The sequence below is a fragment of the Symphalangus syndactylus genome, chromosome 11 (genome assembly GCF_028878055.3).
Source record: "Symphalangus syndactylus isolate Jambi chromosome 11, NHGRI_mSymSyn1-v2.1_pri, whole genome shotgun sequence".
In the NCBI taxonomy this organism is placed as follows: Eukaryota; Metazoa; Chordata; class Mammalia; order Primates; family Hylobatidae; genus Symphalangus; species Symphalangus syndactylus.
In genome coordinates this window covers 18,062,020-18,082,255 of record NC_072433.2, presented here as the reverse complement: position 1 = coordinate 18,082,255, position 20,236 = coordinate 18,062,020, and the positions used below count along the sequence as shown (strand labels likewise).

At 46.3% G+C, this 20,236-nt stretch overlaps 1 protein-coding gene across 4 annotated transcripts in view; it reads right to left on the bottom strand.

Annotated features, from left to right (window-relative positions):
• VDAC1 (voltage dependent anion channel 1) overlaps window positions 1-17,994 on the bottom strand; it is a 103,578-nt gene extending 85,584 nt beyond the window's left edge. Inside the window, exon 1 of one of the 4 annotated variants that reach the window (XM_063611696.1) lies at window positions 17,616-17,994. The gene's annotated coding sequence lies outside the window, so the exon portion shown is untranslated. The remainder of the gene's footprint in view (window positions 1-17,615) is intronic. The other 3 variants (XM_063611694.1, XM_063611695.1, XM_063611700.1) reach the window with 3 other exon arrangements.
• Between the last annotated feature and the right edge of the window lie 2,242 nt (window positions 17,995-20,236).

Sequence of the window (20,236 nt, the reverse complement as noted above, 5' to 3'; positions counted from 1 at the left end):
TACTCATTAAAAATGCAAAGAACCAAGTACAGCAACAGGGAAGTCTTACGTTATGACTTCCTGTGGGTTACGGGCCAGAGGAGGGAACAATCAGCTCCTTTGTTGTGCGAGTTGCTGTTTGTCACTGACAATGGCATTCTTAAGGAATTATGATATTAAGGATTTAATAACCATTTGGTATATGCAGTAAAACATTTCAATTATGGCGTTTCTGGAAAGTACTGTCCTCATCTGTGGCAGGAATTTACAAAGTGTCTTTTAATTAAGTCGGTTCTAAATGAGACACCTTCTCAGTGTGGTAATTTTTTGAATGAAACTGCCCTGAAGTACTAATTAGTTTGTTTTTAATGCTTGACTTACTCTGCCAGCACGGTGGATAGGGTGGTGCTGCCCTGCTGGAACTGGATGAATCTCGCAGGCAGGAACAAGGTGCAGTGGCTCAGGGCTCTCCTGCCTGGGGAAATGGAGGTAGTTCATTTCACCCTGGCAAGCTTCTAGACTCTCCCTGTTGAGAACTGACCATAGTCTGCCTTTCTTTTCTTTTCTTTCTTTCTTCCTTCCTTCCTTCCTTTTTTTTTTTTTTTTTTTTTTTTTTTTTTTTTTTGATGGAGTCTCGCTCCGTTGCCCAGGCTGGAGTGCAGTGGCGCCATCTTAGGTCACTGCAACCTCTGCCTCCCGGGTTCAAGCAATTCTCCCCTTCAGCCTCTGGAGTAGCTGTAATTACAGGCGCCCGCCGTCATGCCCAGCTAATTTTTTTGTATTTTTGTACAGACAGGATTTCACCATGTTGGCCAGGCTGGTCTTGAACTCCTGACCTCAGGTGATCCGTCCACCTTGGCCTCCCAACGTGCTGAGATTACAGGTGTGAGCCACCTCACCCGACCAGACCACAGTCTTTCAACCAAACTGGGAAGTGCCTCAGTTACTGGCCCTCCTCCTGATTAACCTGACGAACCACTTACCACAGGAAGCAGGGACTGAGCTGCCTGGGAAGGAGGTTACTGCCCCATTGCTAGAGGTGGCGAGCAGAGGGCATTTGGGCATCGGGTAGGCAAGTGGGCTAGGTGACCTCAGAGGTCCGTCCCCACCCAGGGCAACTCTGGTGGTTCCTTTATTGTTCAGTCATATGTCGATCACCAGACATTGATTGAGTCCCCTCTCTGTGCACATAAATGGAAAGCAAAGAAGGGCAGGATGGCTGCCGTGGTGGTGCCCACAGCTCAGCTGCATGGGGTGGGGATGCTGCATAGATAGAGTGGGAAGCAGCCACAAAGGAGACAGGCTGGCAGCTCTGGGAGATGGGGCAGGTGGCCCCCAGGAAGCCACAGGGGTGGGGTGTAGGGTGGATATGGGATGTCTGTTTCTTAGGAATGGCAGTTGGACCCTGCTGTGGTGGCTATGGGGTGATTTGATCTGAGGAAGGGGGGCATGGGAAGAGTTTTCAGCCTTGGAGGAGATTTCCCCGTGTCTCAGGCACGCACAAATACATGTACATGCATTCTAGTCCTCATGACATGTGAGGACAAGTGCTTATTTTGTTTGTTTGTTTGTTTTGAGATGGAGTCTCGCTCTGTCACCCAGGCTGGAGTGCAGTGGCGCGATCTCGGCTCACTGCAAGCTCCGCCTCCCAGGTTCTTGTCATTCTCCTGCCTCAGCCTCCCGAGTAGCTGGGACCATAGGCGCCTGCCACCATGCCCAGCTAATTTTTTGTATATTTTTTTTTTTTAGTAGAGACGGGGTTTCACCGTGGTCTCGATCTCCTGACCTCAGGTGATCCGCCTGCCATGGCTTCCCAAAGTGCTGGGATTACAGGCGTGAGCCACCGCGCCTGGCTGCTTATTTTGTTTTTAATTGTCTTTTTCTTTTTCTTTAAAAGTAAATACATGCCTGTAAACTATATAGATTAAAAAGTGAAAGTCTCCCATGATCGCAATTATTATCAGCCCCTCCCAGAGACAAGCACCATTAACATCCTTCCAGACCTTTCCTATGGGCGTGCAAGGACACATGCATGCACACACAGAGAGAACTTGCTTACCTAAATAGATCATATTAAATCCAGAGATCGGCTGGACGCGGTGGCTCACGCCTGTAATCCCAGCACTTTGGGAGGCTGAGGCAGGTGAATTACCTGAGGTCAAGAGTTTGAGACCAGCCTGGCCAACATGGTGAAACCCCATCTCTACTAAAAAGATACAAAATTTAGCTGGACATGGTAGCGTGCACCTATAATCCCAGCTACTCGGGAGGCTGAGGCAGGAGAATTGCTTGAACCGGGGGGCAGAGTTTGCAGTGAGCCGAGATAGCACCATTGCACTCCAGCCTAGGTGACAACAGTGAAACTCCGTCTCAAAAAAAAAAAAAAAAAGATCTAGGGGTCTGTGATTTATTTCTACCTTACAATATATGATTTTCACATAAATCAATACATAAAGATGTGCAGCTGTGAGTAGCCTAGTGTGTACATCACTGTATTGATGAACATTAAGGCTGTTGTCTTTTTTACTTTTTTACAATTGCCAACAAAGCTGCAGTGAATTTTTTTTTTTTTTTTTTTTTTTTTTTTTTGAGACAGGGCTTCTCTCTGTTGCCCAGGTTGGAGTACAGTGGTGCGATCATGGCTCACTGCAGCCTCCACCTCCTGGGCTCAAGTGATCCTCTAGCCTCGGCCTCCCAAAGTGCTGGGATTACAGGCATGAGCCACTGCATTGGCCCCAGTGAACATTCTTGAACATAACTTTTTGTGTTTTGTGTTATTCTTGGGATTGCAGAATGTTTTCTGTATTATTGTGTAAGTTTTTCTTTTTCTTTTTTTGAGACAGAGTTTCACTCTTGTTGCCCAGGCTGGAGTGCAATGGCGAGATCTTGGCTCACCGCAACCTCCGCCTCCCAGGTTCAAGCAATTCTCCTGCCTTAGCCTCCTGGGTAGCTGAGATTACAGGCATGCACCACCACACCCGGCTAATTTTGTATTTTTAGTAGAGACAGGGTTTCTCCATGTTGAGGCTGGTCTCGAACTCCTGACCTCAGGTGATCCGCCCCCCTCAGCCTCCCAAAGTGCTGGGATTACAGGCATGAGCCACCGCGCCCGGCCCAAGTTTTTCTATGTGAAGTGTTCTCAGAAGTTTACTGCTGAGTCTAAAGTGTATGTGTCTTTTGGCTGGGCACAGTGGCTCACACCTATAATTCCAGCACTTTAGGAGGCCGAGACAGGTGGATCACCTGACATCAGGAGTTTGAGACCGGCCTCACCAACATGGTAAAACCCTGTCTCTACTAAAAATATAAAATTAGCCAAGTGAAGGCTGGGCACAGTGGCTCATGCCTGTAATCCCAACACTCTGAGAGGCCAAGATGGGCATACCACTTGAGGTCAGGAGTTCAAGACCACCCTGGCCAATATGGTGAAACCCCATCTCTACGAAAAATACAAAAATTAGCTGGCTGTGGTGGCACACGCCTCTAATCTCAGCTACTTGGGAGGTTGAGGCAGGAGAATTGCTAGAACCTGGGAGGAGGAGGTTGCAGTGAGCCGAGATCACACCACTGCACTCTAGCCTGGGTGACAGAGTGAGGCTCCGTAAAAAAAAAAAAAAAAAAAAAAATCTATCTCTATATCTGTATCTATATCTATATATAAGCCAAGTGTGGTGGCTCATGCCTGTAATCTCAGCTACTTGGGAGGCTGAGGCACAACAATTGCTTGAACCCGGGAGGCGAAGGTTACAGTGAGCAGAGATTGCACTATTGCACTCCAGCCTGGGCAACAAGAGCGAAACTCCATCTGGAAAAAAAAAAAAAAAAAAAAAAAAAAAAAAGGATATATGTCTTTTGAATTTTAACAGATACTGCCAAATGGCCCTTCAGAAACAGTCTTGACCCCCTTGCCCCTGCCACATTGCAGTACCCATTTCCCTACCTTCACTTCAACACTGGATATTTTTAGTCCTTCAAATTTTTTGCCAGTCTGATGGGCAGAAAAAAATAAAAGGTGCTTCTCACTGTTTTTGTTTTGTTTTGTTTTAGACCAAGTTCTTGCTCTGTCGCCCAGGCTGGAGTGCAGTGGCATGATCTTGGCTCAATACAACCTCTACCTCCTGGGCTCAAGCAATCCTCCCACCTCAGCCTCCCAAGTAGCTGGAATTACAGGCACCCGCCACCATGCCCGGCTAATTTTTGTATTTTTAGTAGAGATAGGGCTTCACCATGTTGACCAGGCTGGTCTCAGACCTTAAATAATCTGCCTGCTTCAGCCACCCAAAGTGTTGAGATTACAGGCGTGAGCCACCACGCCCAGTCGCTTCTCACTGTTTTGACTTCTGTCCTTGTTTTGTAAGCTGATGAAAAAAAGGCTGAGTGAGTGGCCAGCGGGCCCAGGTCAGCAGCCAGGCTGTCCCTGGCCAGCCAGGGACTTTGACTCTTTTTTTTTTTTTTTTTTGAGACGGAATCTTACTCTGTCACCCAGGCTGGAGTGAAGTGGTGCAATCTTGGCTCACTGCAAGCTCTGCCTCCCGGGTTCTTGCCATTCTCCTGCCTCAGCCTCCCGAGTAGCTGGGACTATGGGCACCTGCCACCACACCCAGCTAATTTTTTTTGTATTGTTAGTAGAGACAGGGTTTCACTGTGTTAGCCAGGATGGTCTCGATCTCCTGACCTTGTGATCCACCCGCCTTGGCCTCCCAAAGTGCTGGTATTACAGACATGAGCCACCGTGCCCAGCCCAGGGACTCTGACTCTTAAGGCCACCTGAGAGACCTTAGGCAGACCATGCATTGCACCAGCCTTGATCATGCAAACTGTATTCTAATCAGGGCCAGGTAGGGAACAGAGCAAAGATGGAGCCCGTCATTCCCAGGGACTGAGGGGACCTGAGCAAGCAGGGCCTTCCTGAGGCAGAGGGTGTCTGAACCTGATACAGCAACATGACCGGCACTCCAAGGCCTTTCCACAAGCCTCTCTGCAGGGAGCTGCAGCCCAAGCAGACAGCCCCTGGCCCCACCTTGCACTCTCCCCAGGAGCTGAGCCCAACTCCACCCAGCCATCAAGGGTGGGCTTTACAATAACCGCCTCCTCATGCCTGCGTGCCAATGCAGAGGCTATGCACCCTGCATGCCAGCAGAACAGGCAAGCCAGAGTGATTCAGCACCGCCTGGATTGTGGCTTGCCAACCCATGGTCGGCGACAGGCCATGAGTCACAAATTACAGGCCTTCCGTCCTAGCAGGCTTTGCCAGCCTACGGGGTGGCAACACTGGCAAGGAGCTCCAGAGCTCCAGGCTTAGGGCTGTAAGGAAAGAAAGGCCCAGACAGGAGCAGCAGACTGGGCACTCTTATAGCTTCCCTCCCCACCAGCCAACATGAGGCTCCGAGGCTCCCAGGACACAGAGCCAGGGCACAGTTTCAGTGATGTGATCCCAGGAGAGAGGCTTGGACACGCTCTGACCCAGGGCTTCTTTGGCTCTAGACCAAGAGGAAGCGGCTGGCATCAGAGCCTAGCACTTTCAGTCTGCATCTTTCAAGTGAAACTATGGGACAGCCTCCCACGTGCTGTAGGCGGTGGCCCCAGGGAAGTGGTCCTCTGCCCTCTAAGACATCCCCACACCCAGGGAGGGCCTGGAGTAGCCTTGTTCATAGGGCCAGGAAGCTAGAAGCCCGTCGCACTGTTTCATGAGCTCCCACCAAACAGGAGCTGACCCCACAGGTCTCTGAGCATCAGCACACCCCCGAGCCATTTGGGTATCCTTGTCCATGACAGCAGGGTTTCCAGAATTGTCAGAGAACTGGGTCATTATTTTGTGCTAGTATAATGAAGCCAACCAGACCCTATACCCCCCACCTCAATCCTGCCCCCAACAAAATTCCTTTCGGTTCAAGAACTGATTCTCAGCAACAGCAAACTTAAATGCTACCCGAATTTGATGTCTTGTTTGGGTTTCTTTGTTATACATGTTTGATTGTGTGGCTGAAGGTGACGCAGAGAGGCACAAACAGCAACGAATGAGAGCCAAAGCTAGGCTTGGGCAGAGGCCCAGGGAGACTGTGTGTCTCCTTCAGGAGCAATCACACCCACCCCCAGGACTCTGAGCATCTCTAAAATCCACAGGCCTTCTGCACCCTGCACGCCTTCCAGGGCTGTTCCACGGAGATCCTCTCCCACACCCCAGGGCCTCTGCTAGAGATGCTGGCCTCATCAAGTATATGGAACAAGCCAGATACAGAGTCTAATGAACACATGTTGGGCACAGTAAAGCCAAGAGTCAGAAACTGATCCTGATTTCAGCAGCTGGAAACTTTGTGCCATTCCTTAGGAATTAATAATAATAATACTGGTCACCACTGAGTGCAACTGTGCTCCAGCTACCACGTTGATGCGCTGCACGCACCTCATCCCAGCTGGGGATCGACCACTAGCCCAATGCAGGTGTCTGCATCCCCAGCACCTGGCACAGTGCCTGCATCCCCAGCACCTGGCACAGTGCCTGGCACCAGGAAGGTGCTCAGGAAATATGAATGAATGAATAGTAATGTCACTACACATTAGGAAACCAAAAAGCTTCCTAGTCATTTCCAAACATTTCTTTTCCAATAATCGTGTTTCTTATTAGAGATACATGATACACTCGTGAATAGACATATTTTGCATTTTTTAAAATTTGGAAGCATTTCAAACACATTGAAAAGTACAGAAAATAATATGATAGCTCAAACCCTATTTTAAAATATCAAAGAATTTATAACTGCAACATTCAGAATAGAGCTTGCCTGTAGGCTGGAAGACAAAGGATGGGGAAGGAGGATACAATAGTAAAATGGTCTTGGTAAAACTCTAGTTTTTAAGTTAGTTGTAAGGGTCATGAGGCTTATTTTGAAATTATACCTTATAAATCATATATGTGTTGCATATATCATTCTATGCGTATTATGTATATTACATGGAAACATTCAACAAGTGAAAACAATATAGTAGACATACTTGTGCTTTATTTGCTGCAGATCTCCTCCTCTTTTTTTTTGATACCGGGTCTCACTCTGTCGCCCAGGCTGGAGTGCAATGATGCAATCAGCTCACTGTAACCTCCAGCCAGGTTCCAGCAATTCTCCCACCTCAGCTTCCCGAGTAGCTGGGATTGCAGGCACACACCACCACACCTGACACATTTTTTGTATTTTTAGTAGAGACAGGGTTTCACCCCGTTGGTCTCCAACTCCTGACCTCAAGTGATCTGCCCACCTCGGCCTCCCTAAGGGCTGGGATTACAGACATGAGCCACCACATCTAGCCTTTTTTCTTTTTCTTTTTTTTTTAAAGAAACAAACTATACCTATGGCTAAAGCCCCATCCTCCATCCTGTTCTTCCTGTTCCTCATCTTCCCTCCTGGATATACTTGTTAAATATTTTTATTTCACATTTTTATACTGACCTTATATCTAGCCACCTAACTAAACTCTTCTTAGTTCAAACAGCTCACTTGTAAATGTCCCTGAATTTTTTGTTATTGTTGTTTGGAATAGGTCTCACTCTGTTGCCCAGGCTGGAGTGCAGTGGTAAGATCACAGTTCACAGCAGCCTCAACTTCCCAGACTCAAGCAATCCTCTCACCTCCACCTCCCAAGTAGCTGGGACTACAGGCACACACCACCATACCCAGCTAATTTTAAAATTTTTTTGTAGAGATGGGGTCTCCCTATGTTGTCCAGGCTGGTCTTAAACTCCTGGGCTCAAGGGATCCTCCTGCCTCAGCCCCCCAGAATGCTGGGATTATAAGTGAGAGCCACTGCACATAGTTCCTGAATTTTTTATGAAGACAATCATGTCATCTTACATATAAAGTTTCAATTTTTTCTTCCAGTGTAATTTTTATTCTTTGAATTTATTTTTCTCATCTTGCGCTAGCTAAAACATTAGCACAATGCTGAGTGGTATCAGTGGTAGCAGGTAGATTTTCCTCAGTCAGATTTTAACGGAAATGCTTAAAATATTTTGCCATCAAGGATATTGTTTGTTGTAAGTATTTGGTAGATACCCTTTCTCAGGTTTGGGAAGTTTCCTTCAATTCTGGATTGGTCAAGAGTTGTTTTTTTTGTTTGTTTGTTTGTTTTTTGAGACAGAGTCTTGCTCTGTCGTCCAGGCTGGAGTGCAGTGGCATGATCTTGGCTCACTGCAACCTCTGCCTCCTGGTTTCCTGGGTTCAAGCGATTCTCCTGCCTCAGCCTCCTGAGTAGCTGGGACTACAGGAGCCCACTACCATGCCCGGCTAATTTTTGTATTTTCAGTAGAGATGGGGTTTCACCATGTTGGCTAGGATGATCTTGATCTCCTGACCTCGTGATCCTCCTGCCTTGGCCTCCCAAAGTGCTGGGATTACAGGCTTGAGCCACCGTGCCTGGCTGGTCAAGAGTTTTTACAATGAGTGATACGAAATTTTTATCAAATGCTTTTTCTACTTGCATCTGTTGAGAGGATTATATGATTGTTCTTCTTTACTTTGTTAATTTGGCAAATTACTTTAGGTTTTCTAATTTTAAACTGTCCTTGTATCCCTGGTGTGTGCATGTGTGTATCTATATACAGTTTGCTAATACATTTAGGAAGTTTGCCTTTCTCTTCACAAATGAGATTGCCTGTAATAGTCTCATATTGCCCTTGACCAAACAAGATTATACTAACCTCATAAAGTTAATTAAGAAGCAGTCCTTCTTTTCCAATTTTCTGAAACAGCTTTTGTTTGTTTTTTGTTGTGCTTTTGTTTGTTTGTTTGCGATGGAGTCTTGCTCTGCTGCCCAGGCTAGAGTGCAGGGGCCCAATCTCAGCTCACTGCAACCTCTACCTCCCAGGTTCAAGTGATTCTTCTGCCTCAGCCTCCTGAGTAGCTGGAAGTACAGGCGCCCACCATCACGCTCAGCTAATTTTTGTATTTTTAGTAGAAATGGGGTTTCACCATGTTAGCCAGGCTGGTCTTGAACCCCTGACCTCAAATGATCTGCCCTCCTCGCTCTCCCAAAGTGCTGGGATTACAGGCATGAGGCACTGCGCCCGGCCTGAATTTTCTGAAACAGTTTAAATAAGAGAGGGATATCTGTTCCTTGAATAATTTGGCAAAAATCACCCATAAAATTACCTAGGCCTATAGTTTCCCAGTATGTTGGAAAGTTGTTGCTTTTTTTGAAATAAACTTTTAGTTCTGGAATAATTTTAGACTTACAAAAAAGTTTCAAAGATGGTAAACAGAGTTTCCCTATATCTGTCATCTAGTTTCCCCTCAAGTTAATATATGAATATATAACCATGGTATATTTGTCTAAATAAGAAATTAGCATTGATATATTACTACTAACTAAACTCCAGTCTTCGTTTGGATTCCACCACCACCATTAGTTTTCCCACTAATGTCCTTTTTCCATTCCAACATCTAGTGTGGACTACCACACTGTATTTAGGCAGGGTTGATTTATATGTTTACTTAACAATCTTGGTTGATTGTTATAGTAACAGCCTCCCTACCCCCATCTCTGTCTCTATCCCTGTATCCTTACCTATGTATAATCCCTCCCACGTTGACTCAGTGACTTGCTTTGGCCAAGATTTGTTATAATTTGGCCAATGAGACATCAGCAAGTGTGATACAAGCAGAGGCTTGAAAAACACTTGTGCACTGGGGCTTGCTCTATTTTGCTGCTTGCTGGGAATCCTTCTGCTAACACAAGAAGTCTGGAATAACCTGATGGAGACGTGTGACTCAGCTGACAGCCAGCACCTACTGCTAGACGCATGAGGGAGGGCATCCTGGATTGTCTGGACCCAGAAGAGCTACCAGATGGCTGTCACTGCCAGAGTGTCCCTAGGTAAGACCAGCAGAAGAACTGTCCAGATGTGCCTGGCCTGAACTGCTAACCACAGAATCATGAGCAAATAAAATGATTGTTGTCTTATTTTTATTTATTTAGTTATCTATTTATTTTTGGAGACATGGTCTTTCTCTGTCACCAGGCTGAAGTGCAGTAGCACAGTAGTAGCTCACTGCAGCCTCAAACCCCCGGGCTCAAGCGATTCCCCCTCCTTGGCCTCCCCAGTAGCTGAGACTACAGGCGCATACCACCCGTACTAATTTTTTTTTTTTTTTTTAGAGACAAGTTCTCCCTGTGTTGCCCAGGCTGGTCACAAACTCCTAGGCTCAAGTGATCCTCCTGCCTCAGCTTCTCAAAGTGCTGGGATTACAGGCAAGAGCCACTGTGCCTGGTCCATGAATTTTTTATATAGATAATCATGGCATCTTGAATATAAAATTGCAATTTTTTTCTTCCACTGTAATTTTGGGCAAGCTATTCTCCTGCCTCAACCTCCCAAAGTGCTGAGATTACAGGCGTGAGCCATCATGCCCAGCTGACTGATTATTGTTTTTTTGTTTTTTTGTTTTTGTGAGTGAGAGAGTCTTATTCTGTCACCCAGGCTGGAGTGCAGTAGCGCAATCTCAGCTCACTGCAACCTCCGCCTCCTGGTGCAAGCAATTTTCATGTCTCAACCTCCCGAGTAGCTGGGATTACAGGCATTTGCCACCGCACCTGGCTAATTTTTGTATTTTAGTAGAGATGGGGTTTCACCATGTTGGCCAGGCTGGTCTCGAACTCCTGACCTCAGATGATCTGCCCACCTCAGCTTCCCAAAGTGCTGGGATTACAGGTGTGAGCCACAGGGCCTGGTCTGATTATTGTTTTAAGATACTATGTTTTGGGGATAATTTGTTACTTAGCAATAGATAACTGACACAAGGGATATAGAACTAACATAGAACTATTCAGTTTTTCTGTAACTTCTTTTTTTTTTTTTTTGAGCTAAGTTCTGGCTCTATCACCCAGGCTAGAGTACAATGGCATGATCTCGGCTCACTGTGACCTCTGCTCCCTGGGCTCAAGTGATCCTCCCACCTCAGCCTCCCAAGTAGCTGGGACCCACAGGCATGCATCACCATACCCAGCTATTTTTTTCTATTTTTAGTAGAGACGGGGTCTTGTCATATTGCCCAGGTTGGTCTTGAACTTGTGAGCTCAAGCAATCTGCCTGCCTCAGCCTCCCAAAGGGCTGGGATTATAGGTATGAGACACCATGCCCAGCCTTAGTTTCCTATTTTATTTCCTTTTTTACTACTTTCTTCAGGCTATCCTGTTACTCTTTTTCTAATTCTTCAACGGGATACTCAGCTTATTAATTTTTAGTCTTTTTCTTTGTCTAATATATTCTTTAAAGGATAGGCCGGGCGCGGTGGCTCATGCTTGTAATCCCAGCACTTTGGGAGGCCAAGGCGGGCGGATCACAAGGTCGGGAGATCGAGACCACGGTGAAACCCCGTCTCTACTAAAAATACAAAAAAATTAGCCGGGCGTAGTGGCGGGAGCCTGTAGTCCCAGCTACTCGGAGAGGCTGAGGCAGGAGAATGGCGTGAACCCGGGAGGCGGAGCTTGCAGTGAGCCGAGATTGCGCCACTGCACTCCAGCCTGGGCGACAGAGCGAGACTCCGTCTCAAAAAAAAAAAATAAAATAAAAACGGATATAAATTTCTCTCTAATCTTTGTTCTAGCTGATTCCAAAAATATTTTATATAATGTTTTAATGACCTTCACTTCCAAATGTTTTGTAATTTTCTTTGTGGTTTCCTCTTTTCCCTATGAATTATTTAGACACACATCCACATATAATGGGGTCATTTTGGCTAACTCTTTGGTTTTAATTTTAATTATTTGGGTTTTTTTTTTTTTTTTTTGAGACAGAGTCTCACTCTACCATACAGGTGGAGTGCAGTGGCGCATCTCGGCTCACTGCAACCTCTGCCTCCTGGGTTCAAGTAATTCTCATGCTTCAGCCTCCCGAGTAGCTGGGACTACACGCGTGTGGTACCACACCCAGCCAATTTTTGTATTTTTTGTAGAGACAGGGTTTTGCCATATTGGCCAGGCTGGTCTCAAACTCCTGGCCTCAAGTTACCCACCTGTCTCAGCCTCTCAAAATGCTGGAATTACAGACATGAGCCACTGTGCCCTGCCTCTTTGGTTTTAACTTCTAGTTTTATTTCATTAAGATGAGATAATATAGTCAGTATGACAGCTATTCTTTGGTATTTGTTAAAATTTGCTTTATGAATTAGTTCAGGGGTCATCAAACTTACTTTTTCTGTAAAGGGCCAGATAGTAAATTTTTTTTTTTTTTTTTGAGATGGAGTTTCACTCTTTTGCCCAGGCTGGAGTGCAGTGGTGCCATCTTGGCTCACTGCAACCTCTGCCTTCTGGTTTCAAGTGATTCTCCTGCCTCAGCCTCCCGAGTAGCTGGGATTACAGGTGCCCGCCACCACACCTCGCTAATTTAGTATTTTTAGTAGAGATGGGGTTTCACCACATTGGGCAGGCTGGTCTCGAACTCCTGACCTCATGATCCACCTGCCTTAGCTTCCCAAGAAGCTGAGATTACAGGCATGAGCCACCGTGCCTGGTCAATAGTAAATATTTTTATCTATTTATTTTTTTGAGACGGAGTCTCACTCTGTTGCCCAGGCTGGAGAGTGCTGGCTAATTTTTGTATTTTTAGTAGAGATGGGGTTTCACCATACTGGCCAGGCTGGTCTCAAACTCCTGACCTTGTGATCCGCCCACCTCAGCCTTCCAAAGTGCTGAGATTACAGGCATGAGCCACCGTGCCCGGCCGATAGTAAATATTTTTGACCTTTTAGTCTCTGTTGTAACTATTCAACTCTGGTAGTAAGGTGTGAATGCAGCTATAGACAGTACGTAGCAAATGAGCATGTCTGTGTTTATTTTGTTTTGTCTTTGTTTTATTCTAACCTGAAAATCACTATCTTTTAGTCTACTCCATTTACTTTTACTGTAATTTCTAACATAATTTATACCTGCTACATGTGTTAGTGTATTTGTTAGCTGCTTTTGCAGTGAAATCAAATTAAAAGTGGCTTAAACAAGATGAAATTTTTAACTCTTACATAAAAGTCCTGGCTAGTGTGATAGATCTTCTCCACAAAATTATCAGGGGCCCAGTCTCTTCCTTTCTCATTGCTCTGTCATATTCAATACACAGCTTCCATCTTTTGGTGTGAGATAGATGATGTAGCTCCTGTTATTACACCTGAATTCTAGCCAATTAGAAAAGGAAAAGGAGACAGAGAAGGGAATAGAAGAGAATTTCCCCCTGTTTAATGGCAACACAGAAATTGCAATGTCACTTCTGGTCACATACCACTGGCCAAATCTATCTGTAAGAGAGGCTGAGGGATGTATAATAGATTTTAAATCTGCTTGGCAAAAAATATCCTTTCCCATGCTAGGAAGGGAGAACAGATATCTAGGGTTAAGCAATAAATTTTGCCACATCTGCCATTCTAGTTTGTATTTTTTGTTTATAATGTGTTTTCTTTGTTTTCTTTGTTTCTTTTCCCTTTTCCTGCTTTTGATTGGTTTGATCAAAAGTTCTTTTTTTTTTTTTTTTTGAGACGGAATTTCACTGTTGTTGCCTGGGCTGGAGTGCAACGGCACAATCTCAGCTCACTGCAACCTCTGCCTTCCGGGTTCAAGCATTCTCCTGCCTCAGCCTCCCAAGTAGCTGGGATTACAGGCATATGCCACCATGCCTGGCTAATTTTGTATTTTTAGTAGAGACAGGGTTTCTCCATGTTGGTCAGGCTGGTCTTGAACTCTTGACCTCAGGTGACATGCCCACCTCAGCCTCCCAAAGTGCTGGGATTACAGACGTGAGCCACCGCTCCCAGCCAGATCAAATGTTCTTATCTTTATTTTCCCTAGCAGGTTAGAAGTTATACATTCTAAAAAAAAAAAAAAAAAAGTTATGTATTCTGTTTTTTGTACTTTTAGTAGTTGTCTTTACATTTTTAACTTATAGAGCTGTCTTAATAAAGTCCAAATATAAAATATTAGTGCTACCTCAGAGGCAGATCCAGGTTTTATGGGATCTGAAGCTTATTCAATTTGGAAGCTCTCTTTTTTAAAAAAAGAAGGAGGAGGAAGAGAAGGGGAGGGGGAGGGGGAGGGAAAGGTAGAGGGAGAGGGAGAGGGAGAGGCAGAGGGAGAGGGAGAGGCAGAGGCAGAGGGAGAGGGAGAGGGAGAGGGAGAGGGAGAGGGAGAGGGAGAGGGAGAGGGAGAGGGAGAGGGAGAGGGAGAGGGAGAGGGAGAGAGGGAGAGGGAGAGGGAGAAGGAGAAGGAGAAGGAGACAGAAATTACTCTTGCAGCTTATACTTCCCTAGCTTCGTGATCAATTCACTTTCTGTTACACTCTCTTCCAAAACAACAAAAGAACCTTAGAATGCTTCACTTCGCTTGTAATCCCAGCACTTTGGGAGACCGAGGCGGGCGGATCACAAGGTCAGGAGATCGAGACCACAGTGAAACCCCGTCTCTACTAAAAAATACAAAAAATTAGCCGGGCGTGGTGGCGGGCGCCTGTAGTCCCAGCTACTCCGAGAGGCTGAGGCAGGAGAATGGCGTGAACCCGGGAGGTGGAGCTTGCAGTGAGCCGAGATTGCGCCACTGCACTTTTTTTGAGACAGAGCGAGACTCTGTCTCAAAGAAAAAAAAACAAAACAAGAAAAAAAACAAAAAAAAGAATGCTTCACTTCGGCTGGGCCTGATACCTCAGGCCTGTAATCCCAGCACTTTGGGAGGCTGAGGAAGGCGGATGACTTGAGGTCAGGAGTTCAAGATCAGCCTGGCCAACATGGTGAAACCCTGTCTCTACTGAAAATACAAAAATTAGCCGGTTGTGATGGTGTGAGCCTGTAATACCAGCTACATGGGAGGCTGAGGCAGGAGAATCACTTGGACCTGGGAGGTGGAGGTTGCAGTAAGCAGAGATCATGCCACTAAACACCAGCCTGGGTGACAGAGGGAGACTCCATCTCAAAAAAAAAAGCACAAAACAAAAACAGAATGCTTCACTTCAATTACTCTACTCCTTCTTCTTAACTATTGTTACCTATCACTTTATTTTTTTTCTCATTTTAAACCCTCCCAATTAGTTGCTATCATTATTGTTGTTGTTTTATACACAAGGATTATGAGATTTACCCAACATATATTCTTTTTCCCCTTAGTATTGTGTCTTTCCTTCCACTCCTATCAGTTTTTTTTTTCTTTTTGAGGAATACTCTTCAGCAATTTTTTCAATGAGGGGATGTATGTGAAAATGTTTCTCAGTGCTTTTTTTTTTGTCTGAAATGTCATTATTTTGCACTCATTCTTGAACAACATGTATTTTAGTTTAGAATTTGGGGATAACAATTATTTTCCCTCAGCCCTTTGAAGATATTATTCTGATCTCTTTTGTTGCTAATGAGAAAGCTGTTTACTTATGATTTCTTTGTAGGTAATTTTTCTTTTTTCTGTGGTTTCTTTTAGGATTTTCTCATTGTCTTTGGTGTCAAGAAGTTTCACTACAACGTGGCTAGGTATAAAGTGATTTATATTTTCTCTGTTCGGAAACCACTGTGCCTCTTCAGCCTGAGGAGTCACAGACTCAACAGTTCTGGAAAATTATTAGCTGTCAGCTCTTTGCATATTGCTTCTTCCCCATTCTCTCCATTGTCTTCTGCCGAAATTAATAGTAGAGGTGTTTCTTCCACTTACTCTATCTTCTGTGCATCTTGGTCTTCTTTTCTCATTTCTTTTCTCTTTTAAAAATCTCTAAGCTGAATCAGTACACTTATCTAAAGTGAATTTAGAACAGAAAAAAACTTCTCTGGGAGATGTGTGTGTGTGTGTGTGTGTGTGTGTGTGTGTGTGTTCGCATGCCCATTTTAGTAAAAGCAAAGTTTACTTAGTAGCAGTCCTCTCTGGGAGTCCCAGCAAGACTCCCACCCACACAGCCACCCCCCATGTTTTACTGTGCTTTCAGAAGAAAAAAAATGAATGTTAAAGAAATCAGAAGCACAAAATGACTTACAGTAATAATCTGCCAAATAAGAAACAAAAACTTCAAAGGATCACCACAGCTGACTAGAGATAAGGGAAATTTTTTTAGTGTTCTCTAAATCTTATGGTGCAGGATGGAGGGGCCCATTTCAATGGGCTATAGTCCAAACCCTCTGAATAAATCCTGGAAGAACATAGTTCTCAATACTTCTCCACCAGCCATCACCTAATAATTCAGGACTGTTCTTAATCAGAGGAACATATGAAGGTGGAGCAGGGCAGGAGGAAGTAATGATGATCCCCTCAGAGGTGAGGGGTCTCTCCCATAGCCAGCTGATCACCACCTATTAGGAAGGAAGCTGAATGTCTGTCAAGTCCTGGAAGCTTCCTCTACCACCCAGGCCTCCTGAATGGCATCAAAGAAAGGTTGAATCATCAGACCCAGAACCTCTGGGAGACCACACTATGGCCTTTGGGGAGTGAGGGGGTCTCACTCCTGCTTCTCAGCGTTTCTCTTTATTTCTCTACCTTTGAGGGTTCAGGTTGGGTTAGGGCTGGTTTGCATGCTGATGGATGTGTCAAAAGTGTTTGAACCAGAGCAACTTCATCTTGAGTAAAATGAAGCTGAGACCTACTGGGTTGCATTGCCAGATGGTTAAGGCATTCTAAGTCACAGGATGAGATAGGAGGTCGGGACAAGATACAGGTCATAGAGACCTTGCTGATAAAACAGTTTGCGGCAAAGAAGCTAGCCAAAACCCACCAAAAGCAAGATGGCGACAAGAGTGAACTATCTTCATCCTTACTGCTACACTCCCACCAGCACCCTGACAGTTTACAAATACCACGGCAACATCAGAAAGTTACCCTATATGGTCTAAAAAAGGGAGGCATGAATAATCCACCCCTTGTTTAGCATGTAATAAAAAAAATAACCATACAAATGGGCAACCAGCAGCCCTCTGCTCTGTCTATGGAGTAGCCATTCTTTTATTCCTTTACTTTCTTATTTTTTTGGAAGTGGAGCCTCACTCTGTTGCCCAGGCTGGAGTGCAATGGCGTGATCTCGGCTCACTGCAACCTTTGCTTCCCAGGTTCAAGTGATTCTCCTGCCTCAGCCTCCCAAGTAGCTGGGATTATAGGTGCCTCCCAACATGCTCAGTCAATTTTTTTATTTTTGGTAGAGATGGGGTTTCACCACATTGGCTAGGCTGCCCTCGGACTCCTGACCTCAGGTGATCTGCCCGCCTTGGCCTCCCAAAGTGCTGGGATTACAGGCTTGAGCCACCACACCTGGCTGAACTAAGGTTTTATCTAAATAACATTTATTTTTAAATACATGATTATGGCATAGAGTATTAAACATTTCAGAAATGCCTAAGATAATCACAGTCATCCTTTAATCCCAGCACCCAGAGAGAACCACTACTAAGAATGTATTGTCTTATTTCCTTCCAGTCTTTTTTCCATACAGGCTTATATAGTTATTGGTTAACAATGTCAAAAGCATTTTTTTTGTTCATAGTAAATATTCCATGTCATCATTACTCATGATTTGAAGTCTCGGATTTTCTCCAATGCTGTCTGGCCAGTGGTAAACTATTAGTTAATTAGTGAATATAATAATCTCTACTGCTGAATATTCCCACGGTTTCCCAGTTCTAAGCAATGCTCCAATGCGTCATAGCACATACCTTTTTGCACGTATCTGCGATTATTTTCTAGGCAGCAAGGAGGTGCTGGATCAGAGGTCTGCACAGTTTTAAAGAACTTGTACAAATTATTGCCAAAATGGCTCGTAGGATTTTCACAGGAAACTGGTCCCAGCTTCACCAGCCCCAGCCGCTTCCCAGGGGCGTAAACCCCGCCCAGCAGAAGAACCTAGGGGTGGGGGCTCTGAAGTCCCACCCTGAGTCCCGAGGGGTGACCAATCTTTCAGGAAGTGTTAGGGGTTAACCCAACACACCTTGACCCCGCGACCCCGGAGGCGGATTCCCCCGAAGGGCTCCTCGGCCCAGCCTTCCTGGGAGATGAATTTACAAAGAGTTCCCAGCGGGTGCCACCCGCCCCTTCCCTTTGACGGCGCTCAGCCACTGCCAAGGTGCGGACGCAGCGGGGGCGGCGCCGCGCGGGAGGGGGCAGCCAGCGCGGCCACTTCAAAGCGCCGCGTGTGGGGCTGCAGGGGAAGGGCTGGACTTGGAGGCCTGCAAAGGGACTCGCCCCTTCCCCCCACCCCGGGCACAGCCGCGCCAGCTGTGCAGGTGGCGACGTCCTCCTCGCCCAGCCTCGGAGGAGCGCCCTTCTCCACGCCCCCACCCCACTCTGTCATTCCCACCTAGAGACCCTCAGCCTCAGGGCTCTCAGCCTCGGGCACTTTTGGCTGTGTGTGGTAAATGCGGATGACCAGCCTCACCCAGAGCAAAAGTAACACCTTAAGCTTTTCCACCACGCAGAATTCCCCTTAGCCTTGACTTTCGTTTTTTGGGTGAGGGGTGAATGTCTTGAAAGAAATGAGAAGTTAAGTTTTGAGTCTGAAAGAATTAAAATTCTCTGCCCCCACCCCCACCCAGTTCCAGTATTAGTGAGGAGTTGGAGGGTGGCTGTGGGTTGAGGGGTGGGGAGATGGATCCTGGACATAGCATGGCCTTGCCCTTAGCCCGTGTGGGCGGACCTGGGGTCTGCGAAATGCTGACATAATGGTCACAGATCCACTCCACCCCTCCTCCTTGGGAAGGGAGAAGCCAGTCTCCCCTCTCTGTACATGCTCTTCTGTAGTGGGCCTGTCCCAGGGTAACCCCTGGATAGGAGGCTGGAGTTTCCCCCCAGGGCTCCTTTGGCAGCTGAGGTTGTGTGGAAGTTGTTTCTGGTAGTGGAACCCAGTCCCCCACAGCAGCAGCGATGCAAAGCGGTTCTCAAGTAGCTGAGCAGCTCGCCCTAGGGTCCAGCCCACCGATTCCAGGGAATACAAAGGCTAGTCCATCTTGCAGACACCTTCTAAGAACTTTATCTCATTATTTATTCAACAGGGGCTGTTAGGCACCTGCTATATATTAGGTGTCGGGCTTACAACCATGAACAACGGTCAAGACAGACAAGACTTTATACATTACCCAACCAGAGAGAGAGGGTACCCCAAACATTACTGCCTAGGATTATAACTAGAGCCAGACTCTGTCCCACTGAAGGGGCAGGACCTGCTGCAGCTCTCAGGAGCTCCAAAGGAGCTTCCATCCATCTCACAGGATTTGTGGTCACTTTGTGATAGGTAACAGAGCCTCCTTCCCACCTCCCTTCGCTACCTGCAACAAACGGAGGAGCCTGCAGTTGACAGGAATCCTCTTTCTCATGATCAAGGTGGCTGATGTTCGTGGACAGCACACTGGGGGGAAGGACCAGGAGTTCTGTGAACTGCAGGGTGAACAGCTCTGCTCTGGGCAGAAACACCAGACAAATGCCCATTGGGTCTGACCCTCAGCCTGCAACTGGACCATCCTCAGGTGCAGAAGTGTCCGAGCCACCAAGTAAGCCCAGGAAGGGCAGTAAGTCTTTCTGGATGGTCTTTAGTTCCAAGGGTCCAATCTCCGGTTTCCTCCTACCTCTGCCCCAGAGATGGTCTCCTCCAACCCCATTGTGACCTTCTGCAGTCCAGCTGGGAACAAAGAGAACATCAGGGTCTTGAAACCTCAAGACTTTTAGAAGACCTTCTCTGGGGATGTGGTCTCCCATTGTTTCTGTTATGAAAACCCCAGAGCACTTCCCAATCATGTTGTGTAAACAGCTCGCCGCCAGCCTCAGAACCCTTCATTTGGCTCCAAAGGGAAGAATGGGGTGAGTCGCTCACTGCATGGGGGTAGGCGGTTGGATGCCAAGAAAAGGACGGTCCTGCAGGCTATGTCAAGAGTCAAGAGGTCCTAGGCTTTTAGGCCTAGCTGGAACATCTGACCCGACAGCCCTGCTAGCCAGACCTCTGGACCCATCACCAGTGCCCTGAAGCCCCTGCCTCCCAAAGGGATGCCAGGTAGTAGGGTGCCTACCTCTTAGTAGAGGGAGGGGCCCAAGATTAATTCTCCTTGAATATTGTCTTCCTAGGATGATGTGACTCTTCAAGTAAGTAGAGGCTGAGCAGCTAACACCCTGAGGCAGCGATTCCCAAAGTCAGGTCCATAAACCAGGGGCATCACATGGGAACTTGCTAGAAATGCAAATTCTCAGGCCTCATCCCAGTCCTCCGGAATCAGAAATTCCAGGGGTCTGGCCCGCCAATGTATAGCTTAAAAAGCTCTCCAGGTAGTTTCCATACCCAACAAAGTTTGAG